Raw genomic sequence first — 26,145 nt, 5'->3', positions numbered from 1 at the left:
AATAAAACCTAACCAAAAATATTAGCTATGTGTAAATTATCTACACTAAAGCTATATGAACTAAAGGGGTGAACCAATCTATAGATAAGCATGGTGAAGCATGATATTAGCTTATGACTCTTTACACCTAATCCCCAACAATGGTGCCAAAAATTTGATTCGGATATTTTTGCAAGAGCACAGTCTGTACAAGTAATAATAGAGACTAAAAAGCCTAAATGTTAATCCCATGAGAATTAGTTAAAGAGATTCCTAGCCTAAGTATCTTTTATCCCCACACCCTATCTGAAGTTGGTTCAATGAAAAGGTGAAGCTAAGTAACAGAAATTACAAAAACAATAGCTAAAATAAAATGCAATGAACTAAACATGAATTAAATCTAATCTAAGAATAAAAAATGGCAAGTAAAAAATTTGACAAAAACAGTAACTAAGTGAACATAACCGAAATAACTAACTATAATTGAAAACTAACTTCCAACTTCCAACATCTAAATATTCTAAAAAAAATCCAAACAAGCTGAAAATTTACAAAAATAGATTGTAAATGAAGATTAAACAAAAAGTAAAATGCATTTGAAGTAACAAAAATGCAAGATCTAAGAGGAACAATCGAAACTAAATGCTCAAGTGCAATTTTAGAACAACCGAATATGCAACAAGAAACATAGATCTAAGATGCTACAAATTGAATAAACTTAAGCTGGAATTTCCGAAAACAGTAAGTGAACTAAGGTAAAAATAGAATTAAAGTGCAAGCAATGGAAAGGAATTGCAAAATCTAACGAGAAAATTAAAAACTGAAACTAATTTTAAATTATGGAAACTGCCAATTCTTAAAAGAAAATATAGATCTAGAGCTCTATAAAATGAATGAACTTGAATTGTGCTAAGACAAACTAAATCAACAAGTTTACAACATGAATCAACAAAAAAGTAGCATCAAAAAACTAAAATTCCAGCTCATTGAACTACAAATTCACAACTAGTGCAGAAACATGAAAAATAGAACACTTACAAAGAAAACATCCAAACAGCAGGTAAAAACATAAATTTAACTACAATAAAATGAGAATTAACAAGTAAAACACATATTTCAGCTGAAACTTTAAAGCTAGATCTGGAATTTTGTGGTTGGAATTTGAACAAGATTTTTTCCACATTTGAAGATCTATGAGTTAGGAATCTAAGAAAAAAATTTTGGCTCAAAACAATTTAGAATTGAATAAGCAACAATAAAAAAACTGCCAGGAGGTCAAGAACGTGAATCATAAAACAAATTTGAAGAATACTTGAAATCTATTGAAATTGAACAAGAAATTGTAAAAATCTTGAACTTATTAAGGAAATCTTAAAAAACATTGAAAATTAAAACAAGGAAAGTAAATTTGATAGAAAATAAAGGCAATTTTCTCCCCAACAGCCCCATAAATGAACAAGGGGGAAATTGTTTGGAGAGAAAAAAAGTAAATTGCAACGAAAAAAATTTGTAAAACTAAGCTACTTCTCCCTTATGGCCAGCCACTCTCCCATATTTATAGACAAAATGGGAGGTGCTTCAGCCCCTAAAAACGCAGAAAAAATATCTAAGTAATTGCCATCCTGTTAAAGTCTTCTTCCACAATGTCTTTGAAACAATTGCTCACTTGTTTGCTACATCTAAGTTTTCTTTACGTCAAACCTTTTTCTCATGATCTAATAAGCTCCAAGAAGTCAAAATTATGAGCAATAGGAAGCCTTCTAAAGTCTAGCTCAGTAGCTCCAATTGGTCCTCTTTGAATCTTCAAGAGTGGGACAAAATTGCCTCTATTACATGGCACTAAAATCCACGATACTCTTGCATCTTTGCTCCTTCATTTTGGCTCCAATTACAATAATTTGTTCCTTCATTTTGCTACCAAAATTCAGACCATTAAGTGGACAACTTATGCATTATAAACTTGAAAAAATTCTGGAAAATTGCAAGTCCAAAAATAACTTTGAACTACACTAGTGTACATATTACCTTTCAAGCCCTTGTAAAAATGTTACAAAGGTAATAATGCACTAATGAGCTAAAAATATCATTTCCAAATGGAGAACATGAGAATCAAGACTTGAAACAAAGTTCAATTTTGTTATAAAAGGCAATGTAGCACAGTCACACTAGTGGCTTTTTCTAGCTTCTACACAAAAAATCCTCCAAAATGGGTCCAAAATCTCCAAAATTCCTCATTTTCTATATTTTTACCTACATTTGAATATTTGTACATTTAAGAGTATTTTTACCAAAATTCTTAAGGAACAAGCCAAAATTCAAGAGAAATTGCACTAAAAATGAGAAAGAAAATGTTAAAATTTTAGTGTAATCACTTAGTTAATGGATCTACACTTATCTCATGCATATAAATGTACTACTTGTTCACTTTCTTTTGTGCAACCATGTCTCTCACAAAATTATACTTGGTATCTTTATGTTTAATCTTTAGGATCTGTTTGTGAATGTGATTGCTGCTTAACTATCGCAATTCACTAACATTAAGTTAGATTTATCTTTCTCAATTCCCGAATGATTTAAAAATCTAATAACAACTTCTTGCATTGGCATTGAAAATGCTACAAATTCAACTTTCATTGTGATAGTGTTATTTAAGTCTCCTTCTTCTTGATCCAAGATATAGCCCAATATTTAGTAAAAAAACATAGTTGAGGTAGATTTTTCTTTCATTTAAATCTTTTCTCCAATTATTGGATAAAAAGAAAATCTCCTATCCAATTGGCATCAGTATAGCCAATTAAATGTATACCATTTTTTTGATAACACAATAAATAATCCATAGTGCCTTTTTGATATCTTAATATCCTTTTCATGGCTTTTCAATGAGATTGACCTGAATTGGATCAATAACTGCTTACCATGCTCACAACATAGTAGATGTTTGGCCTTGTGCACATCATAGTATACATAAGGCTTTCAATAGTACTAGAGTAAAAAACTCTTGCAATTTATTCCTTTACTTATGGAGTTCCAAGACATATTCTTTGGCTTAAGCCTTCACCTTTTGCCATAAGAGTATCAATTAGGTTGTAGTCATGCATACTAAATTATTCAAGAATTTTCTTAATATATTACTTTTGTGAAATAGAACAATTTCTTGAAACAATCTCGCTTGATTTTTAAACCAAGTATGTAAGATGGTTCACACATGTCTTTTATTTCAAATTTGAGGACAACCAATGTTCACTATAGTGGAATACACCTTATCATTTCTAGCCAATAGTATGTCATCCACATAAAGTGACAAGATTACATGCTCATCTATTACTTTTTTGATATACGTGTAACAATCTTCATTAATTGTGATAAAATCATATGAAATTATTGCTTAATGAATACTAGTGTGCCATTGCTTGAAAGATTATTGAAGACCATAAAATGATCTTAATCATCACATACTTTTATGCTATTAACCTCTATTAATTAAAACTATAGGTCATTCAATATAGATTTTCTCTTCCAGTTCTCTATTTAGAAAAGTGCTTGTCACATTCATTAGATATAACTCAAAATCTAAATAGGCTATAATAGCTAGAATTGCATCTTTTGGGAAATTAATCAATTCCCATACATTGTTTGAAACTTACCAAATCATTTACATCCTCTATCTCATAAAGAGACATTTCCTGACTCATCTCAACCTTATTTGGAAACTTATTTTCCAAAAAAATGGTATTTCGAGATTTATAATTCAATTACACTCCTACTCGATTGTTCATTTATTAACACATATCTTTTTAGAATGTTTAGAGTATTTTACAAATATACTCTTTTTGCAATATGGATAAAAAATTTGCCATGTTAATTAGTGAACTCAAGAACATAGACACTACAACGTCAAGTTCTTAAGTTATTGAGAGCGGAGTTTCTACTAATCCATAATTCATAAGGAGTGGTTGCAACTAACTTGGAGAATACTCAATTAAATATATAGACAGTTGATAACAATACTTTACTTCAAAAGTGATTTGCAAACTCATTTGGGCCAATATTAACCTAACTATTTCTAGAAGAATTTTATTTCTTCTCTCTACAACACCATTTTGTTATGAAGTCATTGAAATGGTTAATTGACTATCAATACCATTTTCATCAATACCTATTTGAACTAACTAAGCAAGTACTCACATCCACAATCAGTTATCAATGCCTTAATACTTTTATCTAATTGATATTTCACTAAGTACACATATTTTCTAAAGCACTTTAAAGCTTTAGTCTTATGAAGAATCAAATAGACAAAACTGAAATGTTTGTTATCATAAAAAAATATGATGAAATATTAACCTTTGCTGCATGTCTTTACATACATTGGGACATAAATATTGAAATGATCAATTGCAATGAAACTTCAAATATAATTTATTTATCAAGTGGCTTTCTTGTTAGTTTCCTTGCTAGACAATTTACACATAATGGTTGATTAACCTTTCATATACGCACTTATAATCCTTCTTTTGTTAATCTATCCATTCTTTGTTGACCTATATGGCCTAGTCTAGCATGCCAAACATTCACATTAATATTGGCATTACAAAACCATTTAATAAACACCCAAATCTATATTGATTTGTTTTCAAAAACAAATCCATATTAATGTTATTAAAATTCATAACAAATCTTAGAAAAAAACAATAGTGATAAAAAATAAATTCCACCAAATATTAAGAGCAAATAAGAATTATGTAAGATGAGGGTTTTTCCACCTTACACACTTAACTTATAGGTGTTAACTCCCTTTACTTCAATCATTTGATTGTTACCTACATAAATACATTTTGCTCATGTCTCATGCTACATGTTTTATGGCCCATGAGTCTTTTTCATCTCATTACATTCACAGGCAAAGTGACTCTCTTTACTATAACTGCCATAGTTGTCTCTAGCTTTGTTCTTATTAGACTAAGCCTTGGGACTATTCTATTTGCCACTTTGACCACTCTTTGGTCTTTTAAGAGCTTTCTCTTTGTTCTTATCACATGGCCTGTGCTTGAAGCCTATAGCTTCCTTTGAACATGTATATGCCATATACACATCAACACTAGGCTCGTATGCTTTTTATATAAATTTCTACCAATTGAAGATGATAAAAAGCATTATTAAGAGTCCTTATACTCTTATTGTGGGATAAATGCACCTTTATACACTCTCAATTATATGGAAAGGATCGAATTATAACTTGAACCTTTTGTTCATCATTTGAGTGTGATCAACCTTTTTTTTAAACGAATTTTGTTGTCAAGGCATTCCACATCTCTTTTAATAATATCATGCTACTTGAACTCATTCACAATATCATTTTTCATATGGTTTAGCAATGTAATAAAAATAGTGAACTTTTCTTCATCCAGGCTTCACAAGCCCTTGGTCCCTTCTCTATTAGGGCGTATTCCTATACTCAGGCTCTACTAGGATAAAGTTTAGAATTTTAAGAACATCTTATTCTTCTAACACATATTGAATTTTCATATTCCAAATTCCATAATTATCCCCATTCAGTAACCATACACTTAAATGCAAAAGCCATATTCAAAGGATAATTTAATATTGATAGATTTAAAAACAAATTAGTGCCTAGCATTACACACATCTATTTTGTCACACTGTCACAAATAAAACAATAACAATCATTCACATAAAAATGAAACCAAAAGGTCACTATATTCATAATCAAATTCCATTTTTAATGTGTTTAATTATCACTAACTTATTTCATTGTACAAAATCAATCATTCTAAGAAAGAGCAAATCAATTATCTTAGAACTCTCACTAACCATAAGGTTACCTTTAATCAATGGCATACATTAATTGAAATTCACATAGACAAGTTTCATATAACATGTACATATTGAGTGCATAAACAAATTCCATCATTAAAGATATGTATTATTTATTAAACTATGTTCTTAATTAGTACGTATCACTTTTCTATTGAATAAGATGGAATTCATAAATTCCTATGATAGTTCTATATTCTTATTAGCCATCCATAGAAGGTCACATTCTTCATTGCCTCTTTTTTACAAAATTACAAAATTCTTTATCAAAGTTGTAATATGAGGACATGTCCTCTCATTAGACATCCAAAGATTTTTGAAAAGATTTTTTTGTCTTAGTGTAAGAAGCATAACTATTCAACATCATGTATATGTTTAGATCCTCATGTTGCCTCACAAGATGAATTCTTTAATCTTGAGATTCACCTTTAATGATATGACATAGAATATCATCATCATTTGGATCCATCCGATGTTGTGCTAATTCAATTAATAGCCTTATGGCTCTAAGTAATTATGCCTAAGTCCTTATAACAATAGGAGTTCTCAAAATCATTATCATGATTTTTTGTAAAATATTTATAAGAAATATTATGAACACACACAAGTCTTATAATGATTAAAACATATTTTAATCATTATTGTGCTTTTCAAACTTCTAAAGCTAATAAGAACTATCAATTTTTTTAAAATTAAAAATTTTTTTTTAATTTTTCAATCTATTGAAAAATTATGTAGTGCATTTGAATTCTCTAAAAAGGTATTTGAATGCCCATTCAAAAAATAGGTTAAAACTAAAATTTTGCTTAGGACATTCAGATGCTTATCGAGTTTTGAAAACTTGATCCAAAATAATGTAAATGACAATGGAAACTCACATTTGAATGTTTTAAAACATTCATAACAACTTTTTATCACAAAATTACATACTTTTGCATAATATTTTCATACAATTTTGGATGCATTTCAATAAAAATTCAAGAACATGTCAACAATTTAGGTGTTTCAAGACAAACATTGAAACAACTAAAAGTTAAACCAACTTGACCTAATACCAATGAAGGATAATCTAATAATATAATGAACAAGATGATATATAAAAAATAATGCAAAAGACTCTTAATTTGTTGAAGCACTAAAGTGACACTTATTTAATTCACTGGTCAAAGATAAGATCACACTTTAAAAAATTGCCCAATATCCACATGTAAGTCACTAAACATCGATGCAAGAGTTTAGCTAGAGAGTTTCCTTCTCTATGTCAGTCTTTCTCTTTTATTCTCTTGTTATCTATGTGACTTATTACATAATCCCACATGAATGAGACTTATCTCATACTTTGGATGAATACTCTTTCATCCTATTCTATCATGGCTGAACACCATGATAAATATTGAGAGAGGAAAAGACATGATAAGAGCTTTTTCACCATCTTCATGCAAATGCAAAATGCTATTCTTTTATTCTCTTTTTTATGGCTAAATGCCATACATGGGAAAAAAATGGAGATGGTTTTTTGTTTTTAGTTTGATTCAAAAATCAAACTCTCAACTACCATGGGCAGTTGCTATTATAACTACAATATGTAGTTGTTTTCAAAGCCCACCATTTTGGGTGGTCTTTTCCAACAATTTTGTTAACATGATAAAGCATTACTATATTGATCTATTGCTGAGCTTTCAAAATGGTGTTTGCAAAATGGCTTTCAGGATTGCAACATAGAAAGATTTCTTTGATGACATTTATGTGTAAAAATAGAAGTTAACAAATTTTCACTTGAAACAACATTAGTTGCAAGAGTTCTAATAATTCAAAGCATTTACAACTACATTAGAATGTGGAACATTATACTTTCTTATTTGTCATGTCAACCTAATACAATTTTTTGCTATTTTTGCATTCCAAGGTTTCTTTAATGACATTTGTGTTTAAAAATAAAAGTTGACAATTTTTCACTTGAAACAACATCAGTTGTAAGAGTTGTAAGTTGAGAACTAGGAGATGCATTCTAATAATTCAAAGCATTTACAACTCCATTAGAATGTGGAACATTAGACTTACTTATTTGTGATGTCAACTTCACATAGTTTTTTGCTATTTTTACATTCTAAGGCACTTTCAGTAAACTCTCCTCAAATGGCTTTGACTTTTAGGTAAATTAAAGCTATTTCGGGATGACTGTATTTTAGGACAAGTATATCTTGATACATTAATGACTTTCAATTATGCACTAAAAATTTTTCAATGCCCAATTGTAGTACCCTATTTAGTTCAGGGCCTAAATCAATTGGTCTCAGACCTAATCTAAGCACAATTGTTGAATTTTGCTTTGTCTATATTTTATTTTATTTTATTTTAGTTTATACTTTATTTTGTTTTATTTATTTTATTTATTTTCACTTTTATTGTTATCTATATTAATATATTTTTTAATTTGTATTTAATTTTCCTACTTTATCATTTTTGTTTATCTCTTAAATTAATTTAACTGTTTAGTTTTATATAACTTCATGATTGTTTATTTCTTGAATTAATTTAACTATTTAGTTTTATTTATCTCTTGGATTAAGTTAACTATTTAGGTTTATTTATTTTGTTTTTTATTAGTTCAATTATTTGTTAAAAAAAGAAAAAAGGAAAAAAATTTGAAAAAGCTTGAGTTTGAAATTTGGCTGGTGATAAATTAGATTAAGTGATAATCCTTGATTTTAAATTGAATTAGAGTTGATCTAAAACTCTCCTAGTTTTATTGATTGTTTTAGTGATTTGATTTGAGAGATACCAAGTAAAAGAACACATTTGGGGTATTTGCTTTTGTTAGAATTTTTTTTTGGAAAATTTTTCTAGAAAAATTCCATGTTTTGTTGAATTTTTCGGCCACATTGAAGTTTTCTGATAACTTTCCCAGATTCTGACAACATTCTCCAGTTTTTGGCAGCCTTCTCCAGAATCTGAAGATTAACCTCAGATTCCAACCAAACTCTAGCCAGATTTTGACAATGAAACCCAAATCTAGACAAAGTTTGGAAGTCTGGCCACCAAATTTCTCTGCCTAGAGAAAGAAACTGAAGGACAACAGAGAGAGAGCAAGAGGGAATTCTTAGAAAACATAAAAATTGCAACTTTTATACCTTTCAAGGACAATGTTGTTTTAAGCATAAAAATCCCTAGGGTCTGCACGTCACCTCGAGGACTCGATTCAACTTGAACTCACAACTCGTGAACCCATTCGCTTTCAACCCTTTTAGTCAAGCTACCAAGTTAATCGAGCCATCGAGTTTTGAGCCGACCATTGTGCCTGCAGCTGAGCTTTTTTCCAAATACCAAACTAAGCTGAATTTTTAGTATATTTTTTCCTTTTTCATTTCTATATGTTATTTATTTATTTGTTTACTTGTGAATTTTTTAAAAATATATATAATAAAGATATTTTAGACAAATAAACTGTACCAACATTTTCGAAGCTTAAATTTTTTAAAATAAAATTTGAAAATAAAAAATAAACATTACCAACATATTCGAAGGTTTAAATTTAAAAAAAAAATTGAAAATAAGAAAATAAACCTTATCGGTTCATGATTTTTTCAAAAATCTAAAAATAAAATTTTACCAACATATTAAAAAATCTTATTAATTTTTAATAGAAAATAAAATTTCAATTTTGATAGAAAATCTTACCAATATATTTGAAGATATTTATGAAAATAATTTTTTTTTTAAATTGGATTTTGAATCTTCGATGATGGAATTACTAAGAACATTACAAATAGCAATTTCTATGTAAATTCTTAGGTGAGAAATCTTTTCTAATTTTTACCAACATATTGGAGAATTTAGATAAGAATTTTTGTTATCAAGGTTCTAAATCTCACGTTGTCATGAATAAGAGTTTTTTTTTTAAGAATTTAAATGTATCCATTGATGGAGCCTCTGTAAAGTGTAACAAATAGTCTCATTGAATACTCCTAAGGTGAGGAAATATTTTTAGATTATTACTAACTTATTGGAGTAATTTAAAGACAATTTCCAATAACTAATTACTTGGTTAGATTTTTTTTAGGCTTTTAGATAACATGGAATCAAATTGGTACCATCCTTTGGGTGGGCATTGTAGGGGCACTATAACCTTCTCTACACGTAACCATACTCATGATCCCTAGTTTGGCTTGTAGATTAGAATCTACCTTTTAAAGATAGTTGAGTCAAGTTTGGGACTTCTCTTTAAAATGTGACAGATTCAATTAGTTGGTTAATCTCACCTATACAAAAAAGATTGATGGCGACTCCTAAGACAATGTCTAGCGATAACTCTATGGATTTATACATTATGACAATTTGGCAACTCCAATATGGACCCTATTGAGAATCAAGCCAATAAATTCATGTTATCCAAGCCTAACTTAATAAAATCAAAAATTTTTATTTAAATGTTTTATTTATTTTTAATCATGTCGTATTTTGTCATTCATTTGCATATGCATAGCATAAGCTCTACACTCGAGCTCTATCTTTTAGGATGGAGTAAAGTACGTACACTTTCGTGAGACTTTGGCTGGTAAAATACTCTCACTCAAATTGAACCATTTCTGCTTGTAGCCTATAATGGGTGAAAATTATGGTGCTAAACTAGTTTATAATGGACAATGATGTGAGAAACAATTTTGAAACCTTTAACCCAAACTACATATAGTCAACCTTATGAACCTACCCTATAGGTAGAGCCATGTTTCCCTAACCCTTTAAAATTGACCCATAGTTTAGGGATCATTTTATTATATTCTATTTGCTTTCTTTATATGTGTTATTGACTTATTATTATTATTATTATTATTTATTTTTATATTGAGCTAACCAATTGTTTTGCTTGTTTTCTTTCTTTCTTTCTTTTTTTTTACATATTCATAAATGTGCATAAAGATTGCATAAAATATCTACTTGAAGCAATTTTTAATGAAAACTTTCATGGAGTTCACGAAACATCTAGTGTGTGCGTCATCCACCTTTGCTAAATGTGAATCACCTAATAATCTGAAGGCTGAGTTAGAAAAGACCCAACGAAATAAGGGAGATTGCTTAGCACTTGATCATGTCTCCATTTTACCAAAAGAAGTTCATCTATTTCTCAAGCAAAATAACTTAGAAGGCTTGTCAGAATATAAAAGCATATGAGCCCATCCAGCTAGTTAGCCTTTTACGAGAAGTATGGTCATATTGCATATCTTTTTTCAGTGGTAGTTGAAAATTGCCTAGTTAGAATAGCTATGCAATTCTAGGATCCTTTATATAGATGTTTCATTTTCAACCAAGTTGACATGACAACATCTTTATAGGAGTACTCTACATTAATGGGTGTGCATATCCAATCATCAGATAAAATAATGTCGAAGGCAGAAACCAACATTTTGCAAAAAGTTAATCGATCTTATAGGAGTGAACAAAGAAGCTGTGAATGTGCAAGTACATGAAAAAAGCAAGCATATTTGTTTACCTTAGGAATTGTTTTATGATTTCATAACAAAACAACCAAATGATGACCAAAGATTGGATATATTTGCTTTGGCTATATACGACATGGTGGTTTTTTCTAAAGTCTTGGGTCATATTAAGATACAATGATCAACTTTTTTTGGCATGTAGAAAAAGGTTGCAATCTTAGTTGAAACAATTATATTCTTAAGCTATTGTTGCCACAAGGAAAAAAGACATTTTGTAGGGTATGCACCATTAATGTATTTATGGATAAAGAGTCATTTTGAGTGTAAGAAGAATGTATTTTTAAAGCTTCATTTTCACAACTGAGCCACAGTTAAGGAGTTTTGCAAATGTGAATGGCCAAAGCCTATATCCAAAGAAGAATGGATGGTTCTCGTAAAAAGTCCCACTTACACCCAAGTGAAGTGGTTAGTCCCATGGATGAATCGTGAACCAATATTGTATCAATGTGAAAATAAGATTGGGGTTCCATTTCTAGGCTTATAGGAAGCAACAAGTTAAACACCATTTATAGTACTAAAGTAGTTTCAGGTTGAGCAATTCATCCCCATGAAACACAAGCTCAGTTAATCAAAAAAGTTTATCTTAGGCCATTGACTGACAAGTCACCCCTGGGTAATTGGTATAAAGAGTCAGAAAGAGAAAAGATGTGTTCATTTCCATAGATTCTTAGCAATTAGTGAATCAGCATGTGGAAGAAGTACCCTTAGAGTTAGAGCTTGCATGAAAAAATTTGAAGTTGAGAGTGTCAAATAAAAGTAAAAATTTAAAGGCTAAAAAAAGAAACAAAGAATTAAGAAGCCAAGATGGATCAAGTTATTAAAAAATGTGACACAACCCTTAATAACTTGATAGAATTGCACAAAAAATGTGAAAACATGACTACTAAGATAGAAAACCAAAAAGTTAGGATCCAAAAGATTGCTATAGAGCGTGATGTTGCCTTTAATGAATTGATGGAGTTACATTAAGAGTGTAAGAAATTATGCATCCAAGTGAAGGCTAAAAAGATAAACATCACTAACTTAACATGTGAGGATGAAATATTGAAGAAATAGTATTCCCAGATGGAAGAGAATGTGTCAAAGTAAAAAAAGAGAATGAGGCACTCAAAAAGTATATTCAAGTTTCGAAGTAGAAATTGAACGGCAAGGGGATCACATCATTGCATTTATAAAGAAATATAGAGAGTTATCATACAAAGTTTGGTTTGGTAAAAGAGAAAACTTTGAAAAGCAAAGGTACATAGAGCATCTTATGACCCAAATAAAAAAGGCAAAGATTAAGGTAAGAGTAATAGTTGAAGGGGATAAAGCTTTAAGAATATCGGTTACTTCAAAAGAAAAGCACATGTAACATTTTTTGAACTTCATTGAGGAGGCCAAGGACCAATATGAACAAGTCAAACATTTTTACAAATTAAAAATAATGATTCTATGTAAATAAACTTTTGTGGAATAAATGAAAGTTCATTTTTATTGGAGATTCTTTAAAAGACAAACATTATCTCTCATGCATTGCATCCATTCATAATTATTTTTTTTTACATTAGTACATGAATAAGTCCACTAATTTTAAAATTATGGTGCATAAAGTTTAAGGATAGCTCCAACGTCCAAGAATCCCACCCAAGTAATTCATTAATACACGAGCCCAAGTGAAACAAATGGAGTAAGAAAATGCAAATCATTTTGGAAAAAAAGAAAGGGCCCAGTAAAAGCTCAAAGGGGAGTTGAGTTAAATCTTGAAAGCTCTTAATAAGTTGAACAAGGGAAAAATAGTGGAAAAAGATGCCAGCCTTAAATACCGTCCATTATAGGACCCATATCAGGCCTAGTCTATCCAAGATGTTCCTTCACAATAATACACATTCCCTATAAGGTATGCCTATCTTAGAATTCCATCCGTATCAAATTAATGACATTTTTCGAATTATGTTAACATTGTGTATACAGGAAAGGAAGTTGAGCCAGTTCAAGTCCCTAACTTGGACGATCCAAAGGGGAAGAACAAGTTGAAGTTAAAAATAGTTTGGAAGATTCAAAATTAGAATAAAAAAGAACATACTCGATAAAAAGGTTATGAGCCATAGAGGGAATTGACTTTTATGGCTTCATGGATGCTGTTAGGCTTTGCTTGGTCCCTGATGTTATGGTTCCTCTGAAATTCAAACTTCTCAAGTTCAAGAAGTATAATGATACAAAGTGCCCAATCACACATGTCACTATTTATTATCAAAAGATGGCCAATCACGAGCAATGAAAAATTATTGATCCACGTGTTTTAATACAGCCACATTGTTCGATTGCAAGGTGTTATGTCTAACTTGATTGAACTCGTATCATTGGAAGGAGCTCACTTGGGCATTTATTAATCAATATTGCCACATCATAGACTGACTCCCAATTGCCTTTCTTTGCAAAGTAAAGAGAATAAGGTGACTGAATCATTCAAGGAGTATGCTTAAAGGTGAAGGGATGTGGCTTCTCAAGTCTAACTACCTTTAATTGACAAAAGAACTACAGTGTCATTTGTGACCACTTTAAAGTCACCTTATTATGAGAATATGATAGAGAATGCAACAAGAACTTTGTTGATACTGTGATCTCATACAATATTATAAAAAATGCAATTAAGAATGGCAAACTTGAAGAATAAGAGACTGCTAGCACTAAAAAAATGCCTAAGAAGAAAAAAAGTGAAGCTCAAGCTGTGAGTTTTGAAAGGCAATGATTCAAAAAATTTTCCCATTATCTATAACCAATTTTCCCATTATCCACAACCAATTTTCCTATTTACTACCTAATAGTTAAGAACACTACATTTTTTCCATATCAACCTATTCTACAACCATCCTATCTACTTGTCTATCAACCAACTTTTAGACTATAAACTAACATGTATAGCACTAACACTCCACCTATTACAAGACCCCTATTACTCTTAGTTAACCCAATAAGTGATCTGTGAAGGCCATAACATAACCAAGAAATGCTACCTTCAACCCCATTCCCACAACTTATATTGAATTATTCCAAAAATTTATCAAGAACCACTTGCTTGCTCCTATCCATATAGAGCTTATTAAGCCCCCTACCCCAAGTAGTATGATCCCACTATCCACTATGATTACCACTTTAGAAATGTTAGTCATTCCATTAAAAACTGCATCACCTTAAAACATAAAGTGCAAGGTCTAATCAAAGCTAGGTTAGTTAATTTTGATACTAGCAAAAGAACAACACCAAATGTTAGTGGCAATCCATTACCTAACCATCTTGTGAATGCTTTAGATGAAGGACAAGAACGTCGGGTGAAAAAAAGGTAAAAAAAATTAAAACTCATTTTAGTAAGTTATTTGATACTTTGTATGAAGCTAACATGATACATCTAGTGGACCCAAGTACTTACCATGAAAGATGTATGCCAAACCAAAGATGCAAGTAACATAATAGGGCCCTTGGCTATTCCATTGAAACATGTTAACAATTCCACCAAGAAGTGTAGAAGTTGATGGGATTTCTACCAAGCTGACTTTTATGAAAAGGAAAAAGTTTGACGAGTGCTGATGTGTCCACCACCAAGACACCATCAAAGATAGCACCAAAACCTATGACAATCTATTACGATGAGAAGCCAAAATCAATTATGGACTAGTTTATTTCTATGCCAGTAACTTTCAAGGTCATTGCCCATTACCATACAAAAAGGAGGAGGCTATGCCATAAAGATATGGCCATGATGTTATAGTCCAAAGGTAAATAGAGACCATGTTTAAGATAGATGTTGCCAATATAACTAATGTGATGGCATAACTTGAAGTGGAAAATGTTACATTCCAAATATGTTAAAGAAAGCAAAACAAGAAAAAGTTAAAATTAAAAAAGGTGAAGAACAAAATGAACCTATAATTGTTTCTAAAAAGAATGTAAAAAACCAATAACAGAGAAAGAAGTATGTGAGTTTTAAAATTGGTAACATAGTGAGTATTTTCTTATAAAATAAATAAATAAGATGCTAGCCATAATCTAGCTATTGTTACTATTGTTGTTGTTGCTATTAAACTCTAAACCTTATCGTAACAGCTTACTGAAGGTGTTAAACCAAGCTTACATGGCACACAATATGTTTATGGAGTATGCAAATCATTTAGTTAAAAACTTGGTGGTGCTACATACATAGCTTTTTGTAACAACGAGATTCTTTCAAAGGAAAAAAAAACATCAAGGCACTGCATATCACCGTTAAATACAATAGCCATATTGTAGCCAAAGTTTTTATTAACAATGGATCTGTAATCAATGTCATGCTCATGATGACCTTAGCAACGCTACTTGTTGATATATCCCATCTAAAAAGTAGCTATATGATTATCCAAGCTTTCAATAAGACTAGTTGAAAGGTCTTAAAAGATATTGAGATGCCATTGTAAATTAGACCATGTGCTTTTAATGTAAAATTTTAAGTGATGGATATCTCCCTATCTTATAACTGCTTGTTGAAAAGGCCATGGATCCATATGGAAATTACTTTTTCCTCTTTCTTAAATCAAAAAGTTAAGTTCAATATAGAAGGTCAGCTGGTGATTGTGTTTGGAGAAAAAGATCTGCTAGTAACCCAACCATGAATGCCCCATATGTAGAAGTTACTAAAGACGTGTTGTAATGCTTTTATCGATCCTTTGAGCTGGTTAATATTGCCTATTTAGTCAAAGGATATAAATTATACCAACTAGGTTTCACTAAGATCATGGTTAATCAGATTATCAAAATGGGTTGGTATCTTAGAGCTAAGCTAGGCAAATATCTGTAAGGAATAAAAGAGCCTCTAATGATAGTGGATAATAATGAGATGCTAGGATTGGGTATAAAGTAGAAAGTTAGGAAATGAAAAGAATTCAAGCAAACAAAAGAGAAAGAAGGATAGCAAGTCTCAAAGGCTATGAACTAGAAACCATGCTGATGATTATCCCACACCTTTACAACATTTTCAAACCTAGAAGATACATATATCTAGGTTTAGATAAAGAGCATGAATTAAGCAATGAGAGTACTGCAACATTTAAGGAATTCAACATAGAGGCTAGCACACTTTAACAAGCTCTGAAGTGTCAAATGCATCATGCGGTTTAGTTTTGGGGGCTATTGTCACAAATATCCATCTTTATAATTTTTCTTTTTTACATTGTCCAGTTGCCAAAATTATTCCATCATTCCTTTTTAAATAAAAGATATTTCATTTTCATTTCATTCTCAATCCATTCCTTTTCTTTTCCTCTAAAATACCTTACAATGAATAGAAGAAAATGAATGATTGCATCTTAGATATCTTGAAATTGAAATAACAATTGATAAATGAATAATGGCTTGAAAGACTTTTACATTACTTTGGAAATGTTGAAAGAGACAAAGGCAAAGATGAAACATTCAAGGCTTGGTAAGGATATTGACTATAGAAATGAAAGATAGACTTCTTTGAAAGGAAAATATGGGTACCAACATTGAATTGGAAAGATGATTAAGGACTGATTCGATTTTATTCTCATTGCCCAAAACTTGAAAAGCTTAGAATCCAAAAGAAAAGAGTCTTGAGAACTTGCGTACCACAAAGGGAAATACATTAATTGAAAATTGCATTACATGCATTACATGTAAGAATATTTAGTGCATGCATAAAAAAAAGGGATATTACAAGATCCAGCATGCAAAATGCGAGCATAAAGTTTCTCAACTAGAGATTTTAAATTTTTGATTAAGAGGAAATTTCTGAGGTAAGATTTTAATTTTTGAAAGAAAAAGATATTTTAAGAAAATCAATCATGGTTAGGAAAGATTTGTTAAAATTTTAAAGTTGTGGAGCCTTTATTCTAAATGAGCATTTTTCAATGTTACAGATGATTTATAAGACCTCTGAGCATAATCTTCTAGTTTCTTCATATGTGGTCTTATATAGTTTTTTCATATGTGATCTATAAGACCTTTTAGCATGATCATCAAATCCTTCAGGTATCATCCATATTTTTTAAAGTTTTGTACCATCGTGTTGAATGAGCTCTTTTTTAAAAAATAAATTATGTGCTTTGTGTCAAAAAGGCCTTTATTTTTTAAAAGTTGTGTGTCTTTGTGTTGAATAAGTCCTTATTTTTTAAAGTTATGCACCTTTGTGTTGAAAGAGTCCTTATTTTTTTTAAGTTGTGTGCCATCGTGTTGAATGAGCCCCTTTTTTTTTAAGTTGTATGCCTTCATGTTGAAGGAGCCTTTTTTTTTTTTTTTTAAGGTTGTGTGCCTTTATGTTGAAAGAGTCCTTGATTTTTAATAGTAGGGAACCTTTGGTTTAGGAAATCATTTGGACAAAAAAATTAAAAAATGAAAAAAGGTGAATAATTTGGGTCCAAATATAATAGGTTGTCTATGTCTTTGTACAATTTTTGTTGCATAAAAAATATGCAAAAAAAGATAACTGTAGGTACCTTATTTAGTCTAGAGCCCAAACTAATTTGGCCCAAACCTGATCTAAGCCCAATTGTTGAATTTTTCTTTGTATATATTTTATTTTATTTTCACTTTTATTGTTATCTATCTTAATATATTTTTTAATTTGTATTTATCCTTTCCACTTTATCATATTTGTTTATCTCTTGAATTAATTTAACTGTTTAGTTTTATTTATCTTCATGATTGCTTATTTCTTGAATTAATGTAACTATTTAGTTTTATTTATCTTCATGATTGTTTATCTCTTGAATTAAGTTAATTGTTTAGCTTTATTTATTTTGTTTTTGAGTAATTAAATTGTCTATTAAAAACAAAAAAAAGGAAAAAATTTGAAAAGGCTTGAGTTTGAAATTTGGTTGGTGATAAATCAAATTAAGTGATAATCCTTGGTTTCAAATTGAATTAGAGTTTATCTAAAACTCTTCTAGTTTTGTCCTATAAATAGACTTGCAATATCACTTCCAAAACATACACAAAAAAACAAAGAGCAAATACAGAGGGAAAATATTAGAAAAAACTAAGAGAAATTCAAGAAGCATTGATTATTAGGGCTTTAAAGATTTTCATAGGTTTTATTGAGTTGTTTTAGTGATTTGATTTGAGAGATACCTGTAGACATCTAATTTTATCCAGGCATATTCTAGCCATGTTGTGAAGCTTTTAAAGTCTAGCCTAGTTCAAACCCAACAATTTTTTAACATTGACAATTTTTTGTATGATTAATTTAACCTAAATTAGACATGGCAATTTTAGATATGACATGTAGAATAAAAGAACGACATGTAATAAACCATGGATGTGTTTTCTATAATTGTGTTTCATGTCTTAATTATGTTGACACATTTAAGATACAATGTTGCACGTGTCATGTTTCATGTCTTACCTATGTTACATGTTTAAGATACAACTAATTAATTAATCATGTTTTAATCGTGTTATCAAGTCAACATATATAAATGACATGTTTATAACATGCATATAATCGTGTTTTAGGATATTGATTATATTATTATTTTGTTTACTATTGAATTATTGATTAAATATTTTAGTGTTAATCATGTTTAAACGGGTTAATCATGTATAATCATATTAGTCATGTCATGTCACATGTAACATGTATAATAAACATATTATGTTAGTGTTTTTGGTTATTCATCTCATTTAAGTATTCATGTCATGTTTGTGTCAAAGTCATTCGTGCCATATTTAAAATTATTTCTAACACAAAATACAATATGATGACATCAATTGTTAAGACTAACCCAAAGCCACATGGTCAAACTAAAGTCAAACTTAGTCAAACTTAGTCAAACTATGTCAAACTAGAGTCAACCATAGAATTCACAACCAAACAGGATTAATAAGGCTTGGAATTGAAACCTGTGATTTTAATGCATTAAAAACCCTGATTGTATTTTACGAAAGGTAAAGTTACCAAATACCCTTTAAAGGTATTTTCATAATTTTACCTTCTCGAAGTTGGCTTTTCATGATGACTTCCAAATCATGTTCAAACATCAATTTATGATTTCTAATTCATTAAAATCATTGATCGTTTCCCTATCTCTACCCTATCATCCACACATTTCTATGATAATTTTCATGAATTCTCTTGCTATTTCACCTTGTTGTTTTGGTTTTAAGTGATTCTTTTTCAAGAAAGAATAACTCTCCTTAAAATTGTTGCCCTCCATGTTTACATGCTTGATCCAATAAACTCAACCAACCAAGCCAATGGTATGATTTGAGGCATGAAAGGTCAAGTCATAACAAAATCCTCCATTAATACAGCCTTGAAGGCTTTGCCAGCCTTCTCTATGCCATGGTTGAACCTCATCTTGGTCTATTCCCATGTTTTCTTTCCTTTGAATAATGTATCTTGATGAGTTTGAGGCTATGTGGTATGGTATTTGCATGCTTATTGACTATTTTCATGGTTTGCATTTTCTCTTTAGTAGCTTATTACATGTTTGATGAAAATCTTTTTATGATAAAATGCCTTCACATGATAGATTTTGATATGTTTGACACATGTCTTGGCTAAATATAAAAAAATGTGTGGTTAGGAATGATCATGGGAAGTATTTGGCTAAGCACTCCCCATTGCTTGGCCGAACCTTCCATATGCGTTTATGGCTAAAGGTTGGGTATTTCATGTTTGTTTGTCTATACTTTTAGCTATTTCTTTATGTTTGCTATGTGTTTGATCAAATTCTCAAGAATAAAATTGTTGAATTGGTAAGTTTTTTAGTGGATTTCAATTTTGTTTTGCATGTGAATGTTTTGAAAACAAATGGTGGAAACATGGTTTTATGTAAGTGGCCAATGGAATGAGACCATAAAATGGCCAAAAGGTTTCGGCCTAGCCCCATTCATCGCTTGGCCTAACCTTTCATGATTTCCCTAACCCTTAGTATTATTTCTTTTAAGCCATATTTTACATATACATTAGTTTTCTATGTGCTTATGAAATTGTTCAAGTTACAATTTTCTACATGGTTCCATTTCATGCATCAAAGCTCACATTTTTACATTTGCATCATGATTATTTTGTCACATGCATTGCCAAAAGAAACCTTAAACCACCATGCAAACCCTAAACCCTAAACCACCATACAAATTGTAAACCCCAAACTACCATGCAAACCTTAAACTTTAAACCACCAAGATTGTATTTAATTGCATGATAATTAATATATTTGCATGATATATTATATTATTGAATGTTATTATTTGCATGATAATTTTTGTTTATTTTAATTGATTTTTTTTAATTAAAAAGTGTTTTCACAAAAAAAAAAAATTCCAATCCTACCAAACTATTAGAGGATCTAAATATTGAATTAAGTCTTACCAAATTATTGAAGAACCTATTGAATTTTCTTGAAGCAAATAATTTTTCAATCCTACCAACATATTGGAGGATAATCTTTGACATAAAATCTTACCAAACCATAAACCTTAAACCAAACCCTCAACCCTAAACCAATCACTAAACCCTAAACCAATCACTAAACCCTAAACCAAACCCTAAAACAATCCCTATACCCTAAACTGAACCAACTCCAAAACCCTTAAATTGAACCAACACCTAAACTGAATCAACCCGAACCTTAAGCCCTAAATAAAACCTAAGCCAACCCTTGATTCCTTTTATGCATTTGCTTTTCATTTTACTTTATTGTTACATGCATTCGTAAATTCTCATACATTTACATTTTGCCATTCATGTTTAATTATCATGCATATATTATATATATATATATTTGTATCCATGCATACCATTCACATTTTTTTTAATGAGAACTTTAAAGGAAATGTTTAAAATAAATAAGATGATACTCCAAGTAAAAATAACTCTTGAGATCTGGACTAAATATAGGGGGACTCTAGCAGTTATCATTTACATGAAGTATTATCTCAGTTTTCATGAGGCATTTTGAAAACTACTAAAGTTAGTATGTTTTTAAAACTCTACCTAAATATAGGAGAGTAAAGGAAGCATCTTGATACTTAGGATTTTTCATTTTGATCCAAAAATAAATTGTTCTTGTTTTAGAAAAAATAAAATGATTTACTTTCAAATGAAATTTTTTTTAAAAAAGAGATTCAACTTTTAGGATAAACAAGTGAAAGAAAGGAGTTTATAAACATTAAAATAAGTCCATTTTTACAAAAGTTCAAGGATAATATGTAATCAATTGGTATCATTTTTAAGAGGCACTATAGTGGTGCTAGTCCTTTTCCATGCGTAACCAACTCTTGAACTTAATTTTGTTTCTCGTAGACCAAAAATTTCTTTTAATAAAATTAAAAATATAAAATTTTGGGTGGCCAATTGCATCCTAAAAAAGATTGGTGACTACTCCCTAGTTTTTTTTTAAAATTTTTCAAATTGCTTTTTACCTGTTTTCTCCACATCCAACGGCTAGTTTCCCAGACCCACATGTTGCGACAATGCTAAGGAACATATTTAGGGTCTTTGCTTCTATTAGAAGTTTTTATTTATTTTTTAGAAACATTCTAGATTCTATTGAATTTTTTTGCCACATTTAAGTTTTTCAATGACTTTCTGATGAAATTTCCAAATTTCGACAACAATCTCCATTTCTAGTAGCCTTTCCTAGATTCTAATCAAACTCTGGTGAGATTCTGGCAACGAAACCCAAATCTCAACAAAGTTTAAAAGTCTAGCCACTAGATTTGCCTATCTAAAAAGAGAAAATGAAGAAGAATAGAGAGAAAGAGAGAGAAAACAAGAGGTAATTCCAAAAAAATACAAAAATTTGCACCTTTTATACCCTTGCAAGAACAACGTCATTTTGAGCATAAAAATCTCCAAGATCTGTGTGTCGCCCCAAGGGCCCAACTCGATCCGAGCACACAACTTGTGAACTCATCCTCTTTCAACCCTTGAAGCCAAACTACTAAGTCAGCCAACCCACCAAGTCTTGAGCCAACTATTGTGCTTGCAATCAAGCTATTTTTTAGTCGCAAAGTGAGTAGAATTTTGGGTTTTTTTTAACCTTTAAATTTTCTTGATAAGTCCAATTTTCTACTAAAGATTTCCATCTTGCTTAAACTAAACTCGTTCAATTGTTCAACCATTTTATGAACATTGTATAATGAATTATTACTAGCATTAAAAATTATTAGTTTAATATTGGACTTAATTGCATTTAAATCCATGGGTTTTTTCTTTAATGCTTTAGGATCTAAGGGTTTTTTGAAAATCTTAGCTCAATATTTTGTCAATACTTTGAGTAGGGAAGAACACTATTGAGTCATAATACAATGCACCTTTCACCTTTTCTTTTGTAGGCCAACACTTTTGGTTTACAAAACTTTCAACCACTTGACATCTTTTGACTTTCTAGCAACATATTACATCTTTTTATTCCTAAAACAATTGTTACTTAGATGTTGCTACTCAAACCCAAAAGATTATGGCACAAAAATTGGTTTTATCCAATGAGAAAAAGGAAACTTTATCTTCAACTTCAAATATAGAACCCCTTATGATTTCCACATTGCCAAACAATAAGAGAAAATGAAAGTCGAACTAGAAAAAATCAACTTCAACCTAGTGATCACTTGATTCAATGACAATGAAAGAATAAAAAGAAAATGGAGAAGTGAAATGAGTTTAAAAACCAAACAAAAAAGTGAAAAGAGAAGAGATAATGAAAGAATTAGCTAGGGTTTATCTCTTACTGGCTTGGAGAAAAAAGTGTATGTACATCTCAGCTTGGGTTTTATATATACATTTATTGATGGGTAATTGTAACTTGGGCAAGAATTTTATGGTTATAGATACCTAATTTTGTTCAAGTATGTTTTAGCCAATTATGATACTTTTAAAGTCAGGCCCAGTTTATATCCAATATTTTTTTAAGATTTATGAATTTTTTAAAAATGAATTTTAGGTAAAAATAACCAAAATGCCCCGTGGTGAAATATAGTTAAATAAGGTCAAACTCAATCAAACTTGGTCAAACTCAATCAAACTTGGTCGAACTCAGTTAACCCTTGGAATTCATAATTGAATACAAGACTTGAGATTAATAAAATTATGATTTGGATTCTTGAAAATCTTGATTGCACATCACAAGGGTGAAATTACCAAAATGCCTTTTAGGGGTATATTTTGTAATTTCATCTTTTGGAGTTCAATTTTTCATGGAAAACTGTAAATCATGTATTAATATTATTTCATGAACTTTGATGCATTGAAAACCTTAATTGCACCTCAAAAAAGTTGAAATTACCAAACTACTCTTTAAAGGTATTTTCGTAATTTGACTTTCTTGATGTTGGTTTTTTGTGAATAACACCCGATTATGTTTGATATTATTCCATGAATTTTGATGCATTGAAAACCTTGATTGCACCTTAGAAATGGTGAAATTACCAAAATTACCATATAAGGGTATTTTTGTAATTTGACATTCTCAACGTCAATTTTTCACGAAAAGCTCAAATTATGTTTGAATATTATTTCATGAATTTTGATGCATTGAAAACCTTGATTGCTGAAATTACAAAATGCCCTTTAGGTATTTTCATAATTTGGCCTTTTTTATGTTGTTTTTTCATGAAAAGCTCCATATCATAATTAGGCATTATTTTATGTTTTTTTGGTCCATCAAAAATCTTAAAAAAACACTAATAAGAGTAAAATGTATTTTCTCATTAGGACTGTAGCACTATATACCAAGATGGATGTTGTATTTTTTTCAAAGTCATTGATCTTAAAAGGTTTACATCCTAGGGTCAAGATTACTTTCCTTAGTCACCAAGCTTAGGGGAAAAAGATAAAATAACTACAATCCTTAGTTGAAATTGATCCAAGGGCTAGGGAAAGGGATCTTGGTGTTTAAACAAATCATTAGGACTGGAATTTAGGAGGAGGTAGTAGAAAGAGGCATGAAAAACCATAGAAAAAAGTGAGAAAAAATAAAAAATTTGGAGAAAGAGAGGAAGGTATAACTTTTATTCCCTTTTATACATTTTCTATACAAGCTTTCATATTCATTCATGTAGTTTTCTTTTATCTCTATGATTTTTTCAAATAGAATAACCTTTTTCATTTTTGTTCTCTACTACATTCCCTCTTGGTTCAATTAACTCATCCTACCAATCTAATGGTATGGTTTGAAACAACTAAGAATAAAAAAACAATGAAATCCAAGTAAGGAGATCATGGCCCCTTGGCCAAAACTCTCATTTGCTTTTTCTTGTGGTTTGTTTGCTTAGCTTAAGGTGTTATGGTGTGTTTGTGATATGGAAAATTGTTATTCTCTTTCTTGTTTACCATCTTGAAGTTATATGTTTGTTGTTTGGTGTTGAAATTTTCTCTAATAGTTTCATCCTTTCAAATGTTTAACAAAAATCTTTGAAAATAAAAAGGTTTTCAATTTGCTTTCAAAGTGTTTGTCATAAGTCCTAGCAATGGGTACATTGCCTTTGTTCAATGGCCAACATAAAAAATTCCTTTATTTGATTCCTTGTTACTTAGTTTTGTTTGTTAAGTTTATGAATGCATGGTTAGTTTATTAAGTGTTGTGAGATTGCATTAATCACATAATTGCATCGTATTCTAATTTCAAGCATCATTTGCATTTTAATTATTTGTCATGTGCATCCTTCATGTAATATTAACATAATCATTAAACCCTAAAACTCTAAACTCGAAACCTTAAACCCTACACCCCAAAACCCTAAATCAAACCCCAAACCCTAAATTTAATTGAAAACCCAAAAGCTAACCCTATACCCATTCTCATGATTTGCATTTCATTTAGATATATTGTCACATGCATTAGCATTCTTGAATTGTCATTTTCATCCATGCATTTATATTTGTCATTCACACTTTAATTGTCATCTGAATATTATAATTTGTTATACTCATACATTTCATTCACATGCTTTTAAAACAATGTTTTCCTTTTAAAAAAGGAAAAATCCTTTTTTGAAAAAATAAAATTAGGTGATATTTCAAGTACAAATAATTTTTGAGATCTAGCCTAAATATAAAGGAATTCTCAACAATTATCATTTATGAGAAATATTATCTTGGTTTTATATATAACGAAATTCTCAACAATTATCATTTATGCGAAATATTATCTTGGTTTTATAGGACATTGTAAAAACTCCTCACGTAAATAGTTATTTTTGGGATTCCTCCTAAATATAAGGGAATGAAGGAAATGTTTCAATACTAAGGATTTTTCATCTTGATCCAAAATAATTAGATTTGTTTTAAAAAATTCAAAAAATAAATAAGTTGTTTTCAAAATATAAAATTTGAAATAATTTGATTTAAAAAAAATGATTTTGGAGGGAATAAATGAAATTTAATGAATTAATTTTCAAACATTAAAGTTAGGACCATTTTTATTAAAACTCAACAATAGCAAGAAATCAATTGGTACCAATTTTAATGGGATGTTATAGGGTGCTAATTCTCCTTCATGTGTAATTGACTTTCGAATCCGTCATTATTTTTTGTAGACCCAAATATCTTTTTGATGAACTTTAAACTTGTTTTTTTGTTTTATTAAAAAGAAAAACTTTTAAGTGGCCTATAACACCTTCAAAAAAGATTGGAGGCAACTTTTTTTTGTGATTTTAAAATGTTTTTCATATTTTGCAGTCAAATATTTAGACCTATACATTGCAATAACTTGATGACTTCATTGGGGATAATTTTTTATAGTCAAACTAAAGATTGATTGCATGTTATCTTAAGTATTGGTTTAATGGTCCTAGTTAATATTTAATCTTAATCCCTTAATTTTAATTTTCTTATTTTCCTAAAATAGTGAAAAAATTGAAA

The sequence above is a fragment of the Durio zibethinus genome, chromosome 15 (assembly GCF_047325235.1).
Source record: "Durio zibethinus cultivar Kanyao isolate XHJ-2024 chromosome 15, ASM4732523v1, whole genome shotgun sequence".
NCBI lineage: Eukaryota > Viridiplantae > Streptophyta > Magnoliopsida > Malvales > Malvaceae > Durio > Durio zibethinus.
The sequence above is the reverse complement of the archived record's forward strand: the minus strand, read 5'-3'. Positions refer to the sequence as shown.